Consider the following 7,547-nt stretch of genomic DNA (forward strand, 5'->3'; position numbering starts at 1 on the left):
CCAGAAGTAGCTAAGTACTTGACCCAGCCACAGTCCACAGAGCGGTTGTTCGGCTGGCAAGACAGCAACCAAGGGAAGGTGGCAAAGGAAAAGCCAAAGAGCAGCAAGCAAGAAAAGATAGAACTCAGAATAATATTTACATAACAAAGGCCCTTGGCCGATCTTCAAAACACAAGTTTAAGATACACCCCGCGGGTGGAATTGTGCAAATTAACAAGTTCGTCGAGACTAATAGACAGGTAAAGCAAAAGATAAACTGGCGGCCTAGGAAGCGGCAAAAGGGTTCGGTGGATCAGAGGAATCGGCGGCGCCGGTTGGTGGAGCGGCCGGCTGGTCAGTCTCCGCTTGGTCGCCTCTGGCGGCAGTCGGCTCGGTTGGGCGTGGCTCGTTGCTTGAGGGGCGATCGAGCTGGGGCTGGTCGCCCGCTCCGACGTCTGGCGCCTCCTCTTCGCCTTCCTCCTCCGCCTCGCCCTCTTCCTCGCCGCTGGAGTCGATCACTTCTGTCGAGTCCTCGCCGTCTTCCGGGTTCAGCCCAAACCACTCCGGCGGCGCCTCGGTGCCGTCCTCAACCCGCTCCGGGACGAAAATGCTGGTGTCGGTGTACTCGGCGATTGACGTCGCGCGCTTGACGAGTTCATCTTCCACAACCGCCAATTCCTCCTGAGCCTCCAGCCAGAATGTGGCTAGCTGGGCTAGACTCAGCCCAGGGTACCACGCCTTGATGAACTCCAAGTCCCGGCGCGCTCCTGCCCGGGCCGAGGAGCCCTTCCAAGCCTCAAGACGGCCGGCCGCCACCTCCAACCAGTCGGCAGTCCGATTGGGAGTGCACGGTGCCGGCATGTCAGGCCACAGGGTGGCGATCGCCTGGGCGCCGACACGCTGAAGCCGGCGCAAAATCCGGTGAGCCAGCCGAAGACGAGCCTCGATGCTCAGGATCTGCTCGTTAAGGGTCCGGGTGGCGTTGGCAGCGATCTATGCACCGTCCGCCCTCCGTCCTTCGCGTTCAGCTTCAATGGCCTAGTTGGTGGCGTCCGAGTGGCCAGGGAAGAAGTCTGCCAAGAAAGAAAGCAAAAAGGCAAAGTTAAAGACGAGAAGCCGACTCAACCAACATGCCGGCAGCTCAAAGAAGGAAAATGAGGGAATCTCACCATCGACTATGTCCTCAATCGCGTGAAAGCCAGAGGTCAGCATCGCCTCCTTGTCGGTCCAGGTGGAGCGCTCAATCGCAAACTCAGCAAGGAGTTTGGTCTCCTTGTCCTCCGTCTCATCCTGGGCCTTCTTGAGGAGCTCCTTCTGTTCCGCCAGTTGCGCGACAAGCCGGTCGCACTCTTCAGCCAGCTTGCTGGAGTCCACCTCCTTGGCACTAAGCGCGGCGTTGGCTTCGCCTAGTTGTTTTTGAAGGGTGGCGTTGGCCACTGCAAAAAAGTAGAAAAAGAAAGAGATGACAACAGTCAGCAAAGAAGATGAAGTTGCCAGGAAGATCCGGCCCGACTGCTCAACAGTCGGCCCGAATCTTGGGGACTACAGCCCGCGGGTGCGCCAGCGCACCCCCGCAGAGAAAGAAGGAGACTTACTCCGGCTCTCCGACAAGTCGGCGGCATGTTGATCCAACTCCTGGACTCTGGAGTTGAAGGCGGCTGCACAGAGGTTGTGATAATCCTGCAGCAACTACATTAGCACTCGGAGCTTGCTAAGCAGAGTTCCAGGCCGCCTACTCAGCAGCCAGCCTGAAACTCGGGGACTACACCCAGTGGGTGCGCCAGCGCGCCCCCACAAAGAAGTACAAGAATTCAAAACAAAGGAGCAAGAAGTGTACCCAGATGGCCTCTCGCGACTCCAGGAACGCCTTGTTGAAGAGCTTGAGAGCGTCGGCCTTGGCGCGGAGTTTGGCTTGAACATCCAGAATCGCCTGGTTCAGAGGGCCCGTTCCGCCTCCTCGCACCCACCTAGTGGGCGCGGCGCTGGTCGCCTCGGTGTCCGGGACCGAGGAGCTTGCGGTGCCGGCCTCCAGCGGGCGCGGCGCCGATGCCGCCTTCATGAGCCGGCGGCGTAAGGGTGTGCGGACCCCGGGAGTCGGGCCGGCCACCATCTCATTTTCGGCTGGTGGCGCCGGCGGGTCGACCGGCTGCTTGTCTCGCGCCTCCTTAGAAGGAGGTGGTGGGGGCACGATGACATCCGGCATGGCGACATCGTCGCCGTCCCTTTCCATTATAGGGTGCTCGTCGTCGGCTTCCCCAGTCTGTGCCACGAACTCCGGTGGTGGCGGCGCAGAGTTCAGAGGGACAACAAACACCGCCGACTGGCGATGTGCGGCTTCTCCAGCACGCTTCTTCGCCGCGTCGGCGGCCTCGGCCTCCGCCAGCTTCTTCAAGGCGGCGGCATCCGCCTTGTCAGCTTCCGCCTTCTTCAGGAGGGCGGCTTCCCGCTCCTCGTGCGCCTCCCTCGCGTTCTGCTCCGTCGCCTCCCGGAGGTCGGCGGCCGGATCGATCCGCCGGGTGGTGGTGGAAGTCTCCGCCGCCCTCAATGGAGGCGGCGGCCGACTTCTCAAGAGAGAGCGGAGCCCTAAAATCAAGAAAGTAGAGCAAAGGAAGTTCAGAAATAATCAATAAGAAGGAAAGCACAAGGGAAAGAAACTTACGCCGACACCATAGGGGGCGCCTTGGGGAGCTTCTGGTACTTGGCCGCCTTCGCTGCGACCTCGTTCCACTTGGTCGCGATGTTTGGATTCTTGAGCTTCTTCGGCGCGCTGCCGAACAAGGCGGCTCCTTGCTTACGCTTGCGCGTGCCGCCTCAGGCAGTCGGCTCGCCGGAGGGGCCCGCGTCTGCCTTGCCAGTGCCTCGCATGGGGCGCAGCTCTTCTTCATCTTCATCGTCATCAGGCCAGGTCTCGATGCCGACTTCTTCGGAGCCGCCTGCCTCGTAAACACCGCCCGTCGCGGTGTCCTCCAAGGCGGCCGCCCCCAAGTCGGGATCGTCCACGTCGCTCACCGCCCGGCCCGGCTGGTAGTCACCACCCGCCCCTATGAGGGCGGCCGTCGTGTTCGACATGTAGATCTGTTTCAAACAACGGAAGGCCGACTGATCAAGATCAAAATCAAGACTAGGGCAAGTATCAGAGAGAGAGAATCGGCAAACTTACCCCAGGCGGCAGGTCGGCGCGAGAATATGGCCGCTTGCCGAAACTCCAAGACCCCTCCAGCCTGAGGTCGGAGATCTCGTTCACCAAATTCGCGACTTCGGCGGCCGGCATCTCCTTGGTGCTCAGCCGGCACGGGTCGCGGTGCTCGCTCATCCGGCTGATCAGGTGCGGCCGGCGTTGGAGCGGGAGAACTCGGCACTCGATGAAGGCGACCAGCAAGTCAGACGCCCTGAGACCTTCGGTGTTGATCAGCTCCCGGAGCCATTGGATGGCGGCGGCCCCGTCTGCCGACACCGGCTTCGGCTTGTAGCCCCAGCTAGCCCGGAGCTCGGCAGGCGGGCCGGCTTCGTATGCCGGTAGGTTGAGGAAGTCGGCCGCCGGGTCTACGTTCTCCACATAGAAGTAGGATTGCTGCCACATCTTGACCGACTGCGGCAGCTTGATGATGGGGAAGACGTTTTGCGGCGACGGACAGCGAACTGCAACGAAGGCACTGCACTGGGCAGCCACCTCCTGGACGGAGGTGCCCAGTTGGGTGTGGACTCACCTCCTCGCTCGCGTGCCATGGAGAGCTCGATGAGGAAAGGCGCGGCGAGGAAGCTGAGAATGGGGCGGAACAAGGAGGCTCGGGCGAACGGGCTCGACGGAGATGAACTACAGCAGCACTCCGGTGTAGCTCGGGGGGCGTTGCGGCGAAAGGAAGAAGAAGGAGACAATGGCGGGGTAGAGGCACGCGCGTGCTCTGCCGCTCTCTCTCCTCGCCTACTTATAGCCTACGGGCTATGAAGCCAAGGGGGAGGGCGTGGGATCATGGGATTAACAGTGCCCACGACCCCATGTCCCCACCTTTATCGCGCAAAATTACTGCACGCAGTAACTCCACGGGTGAGCGAAACTGCCCACCTCGGCCGTAGCGGATCCGCTCGCGTGCCGAGGCCCAGTGGTGGTGGGCTCGGCCTGCTGAGGCGTCCCATCGCGCGTGTGGGCTCATAGGCTGGCCCTGCCGGCTGGCACCACGTGGCGTGCCCACGATAGGCGGCTGATCGAGAGGCTTAGCCAGCACGCCACCTGGTTCCCTCCGATGCATTCGAAATTCCAGGAAGATCCGACTGGATGTATCCGACTCCCGCTAGCCGGCTTCCCGGGAGTCGGACGAGGTTTCTTTCAGAGTACCCGGAGGAGGAAACTGTTGAGGCTCCTTGGCACATTAACCGCGGCGCCTCACCAGCTTCGGGGACTACTTTCGGAGGAATGGGCCATGGGTAGCCTAACCTGAGTTCCAGAACCTTTCAAGACATCAGGCCGGCTGCGCCCCTCAAAACCTCAAGATGAAGCACCGCCTTCTGGTGGCCGGCTGGCTAAGCGGCCGACTGCCAGAAGGCGGCCATACTCAGGAAGGCGGCTCCAAGACAGGCCGACTCCTGGCAGGCGGCCTCCAGAGAGGCCGGCTCCCAGAAGTCGGCCCACGGTTCCCTCAAAGTCTACAACCCCATTAAAGAAGACAGGACAGGGTGAGGCAACAGTGTAGCCCATCCACCCCTCCCCCCCCCCGAATCCGGGGCTGGGCGTGGCACAGTGCCTCGTACCACCGGAGATCTCCGCTGGGTGCGGCACTGTTGCCACTTCGCCCTTGACGTCATTCCTGACAGGCAAAGCCCTGCTTCCACGACCGCCTGTTGGTATAGCCCAAGGACGGCGGGCCCTACCGGTCAGCGAGAGCCCGGAAGACAGAGGGAGCCATGCCAGTCGGACCCGAGGGAAGCCGGTGCTACCTCTTGAGCACTACGTTGGTTTTCCCCGAAGAGGAAGGGATGATGCAGCAAAGTAGCGTAAGTATTTCCCTCAGTTTTTGAGAACCAAGGTATCAATCGAGTAGGAGGCTATGCGCGAGTCCCTCGCACCTGCATAAAACAAATAAATCCTCACAACCAACGCAAATAGGGTTGTCAATCCCTATAGGGCCACTTACGAGAGTGAGATCTGATAGATATGATAAGATAATATTTTTGGTATTTTTATGATAAAAGATGCAAAGTAAAATAATCTAAGTGAAGCATGAGAGATCAATAGTTTCTATAAAACTAATCCACCACCGTGCTCTAAAAGATATAAGTGAAGTACTAGAGCAAAAGTATATAACTCAAAGGATATAAGCGAAGCACATAGAGTATTCTAACAAATTCCAAATCATGTATGGCTCTCTCAAAAGGTGTGTACAGCAAGGATGATTGTGGTAGACTAAAAATCAAAGACTCAAATCATACAAGATGCTCCAAGCAAAACACATATCATGTGGCAAATAAAAATATAGCTCTAAGTAAAGTTACCGATAGAAGTAGACGAAAGAGGGGATGCCTTCTGGGGCATCCCCAAGCTTTGGCTTTTAGGTGTCCTTAGATTATCTTGGCGGTGCCATGGGAATCCCCAAGCTTAGGCTCTTGCCACTCCTTGTTCCATAATCCATCAAATCTTTACCCAAAACTTGAAAACTTCACAACAAAAAACTTAAAGTAGAAAATCTTGTGAGCTCCGTTAGCGAAAGAAAATAAAAGACCACTTCAAGGTACTGTAATGAATTCATTATTTATTTATATTGGTGTTATGCCTACTGTATTCCAACTTCTCTATGGTTTATAAACTATTTTACTAGCCATAGATTCATCAAAATAAGCAAACAACATACGAAAAACAGAATCTGTCAAAACAGAATAGTCTGTAGTAATCTGTAGATAGCGCAATATCTGGAACCCCAAAAATTCTAAAATAAATTTCTGGACGTAAGGAATTTATCTATTAAACATCTTCAAAAATAATTAACTAAATAGCACTTTCCAAATAAAAATGACAGCAGTTCTCGTGAGCGCTAAAGTTTCTGTTTTTTACAGCAAGTTCAACAAGACTTTCCCCAAGTCTTCCCAACGGTTCTACTTGGCACAAACACTAATTAAACACAAAAAACACAACCAAAACAGAGGCTAGATAAATTATTTATTACTAAACAGGAGCAAAAAGCAAGGAATAAAAATAAAATTGGGTTGCCTCCCAACAAGCGCTATCGTTTAACGCCCCTAGCTAGGCATAACAAGCAAGAATAGATCTAGGTATTGCCATCTTTGGTAGGCAATCCATAAGTGGCTCTCATAATAGATTCATAAGGTAATTAAATTTTATTTCTAGGAAAGTGTTCCGTGCCTTTCCTTAATGGAAATTGGAATCTAATATTTCCTTCCTTCATATTAATAATTGCACCAATCGTTCTAAGGAAAGGTCTACCAAGAATAATAGGAAATGAAGGATTGCAATCTATGTCAAGAACAATAGAATCTACGGGCACATAATTTCTATTTGGAACAATAAGAATATCATTAATTCTTCCCATAGGTTTCTTAATAGTGGAATCCGCAAGGTGCAAGTTTAGAGAGCAATCATCAAAATCACGGAAACCTAACAAATCACACAAAGTCTTCGGAATCGTGGAAACACTAGCACCCAAATCACATAAATCATAGCATTCATGATATTTAATTTTAATTTTAATAGTTGGTTCCCACTCATCATAAATTTTTCGAGGGGTAGAAACTTCCAATTCAAGTTTTTCTTCATAAGATTGCATCAAGGCATCAACGATATGTTTAGTAAACGCTTTATTTTGACTATAAGCATGAGGAGAATTTAGCACGGATTGCAACAAGGAAATACAATCAATCAAAGAGCAATTTTCATAGTTAAATTCCTTGAAATCCATAATAGTGGGTTTACCAACATCTAGGGTTTTAATTTCTTCAATCCCACTTTTATCAAATTTAGCATCAAGATCAACAAATTCTGAATTCTTGGAACGCCTTCTAGGTAAAGGTGGATCATATTCAGTCCCATCATTATCAAGATTCATATTGCAAAACAAAGATTTAATAGGGGACACATCAATAAATTTTAGATCTTCATCTTTATTTTCATAGCAATCCGGTTTAGCGGCATCTTATTAACTAAGGTAGCCTGGCTATCCGAAATTTCAGCAGTTAATTTCTCAAGATGAGCAATTTGGGATCTTAAACCATCAAATTCTTTAGACATATCATCAAGCTCTTTATTCATAAAACTCATAAAACTTTTCTGTTCTTTAAGCTCATTTCTAAAGAAACTATTATGTTCAAATTGCAAGACCATGAAACTCCTGACAATGCTTTCGATCTCTTCTAATCTTTTAAGGTGAAGGTCACCAAATTTAGGTAGAGCCATCGTGACAAGCAAGCAAACTAGCACACAAGCAAACAAAAAGCAAGTGGGCAAAAAGAGGCAAATAGAGAGGGAGGATAGAGAGAGAGGGCGAATAAAACGGCAAGGGTGAAGTGGGGGAGAGGAAAACGAGAGGCAAATGGCAAATAATGTAATACGGGAGATAAGGGTA

Source organism: Triticum urartu, chromosome 2A (assembly GCF_056163025.1).
Source record: "Triticum urartu cultivar PI428250 chromosome 2A, HENAU_Tu73, whole genome shotgun sequence".
Taxonomy (NCBI): Eukaryota; Viridiplantae; Streptophyta; class Magnoliopsida; order Poales; family Poaceae; genus Triticum; species Triticum urartu.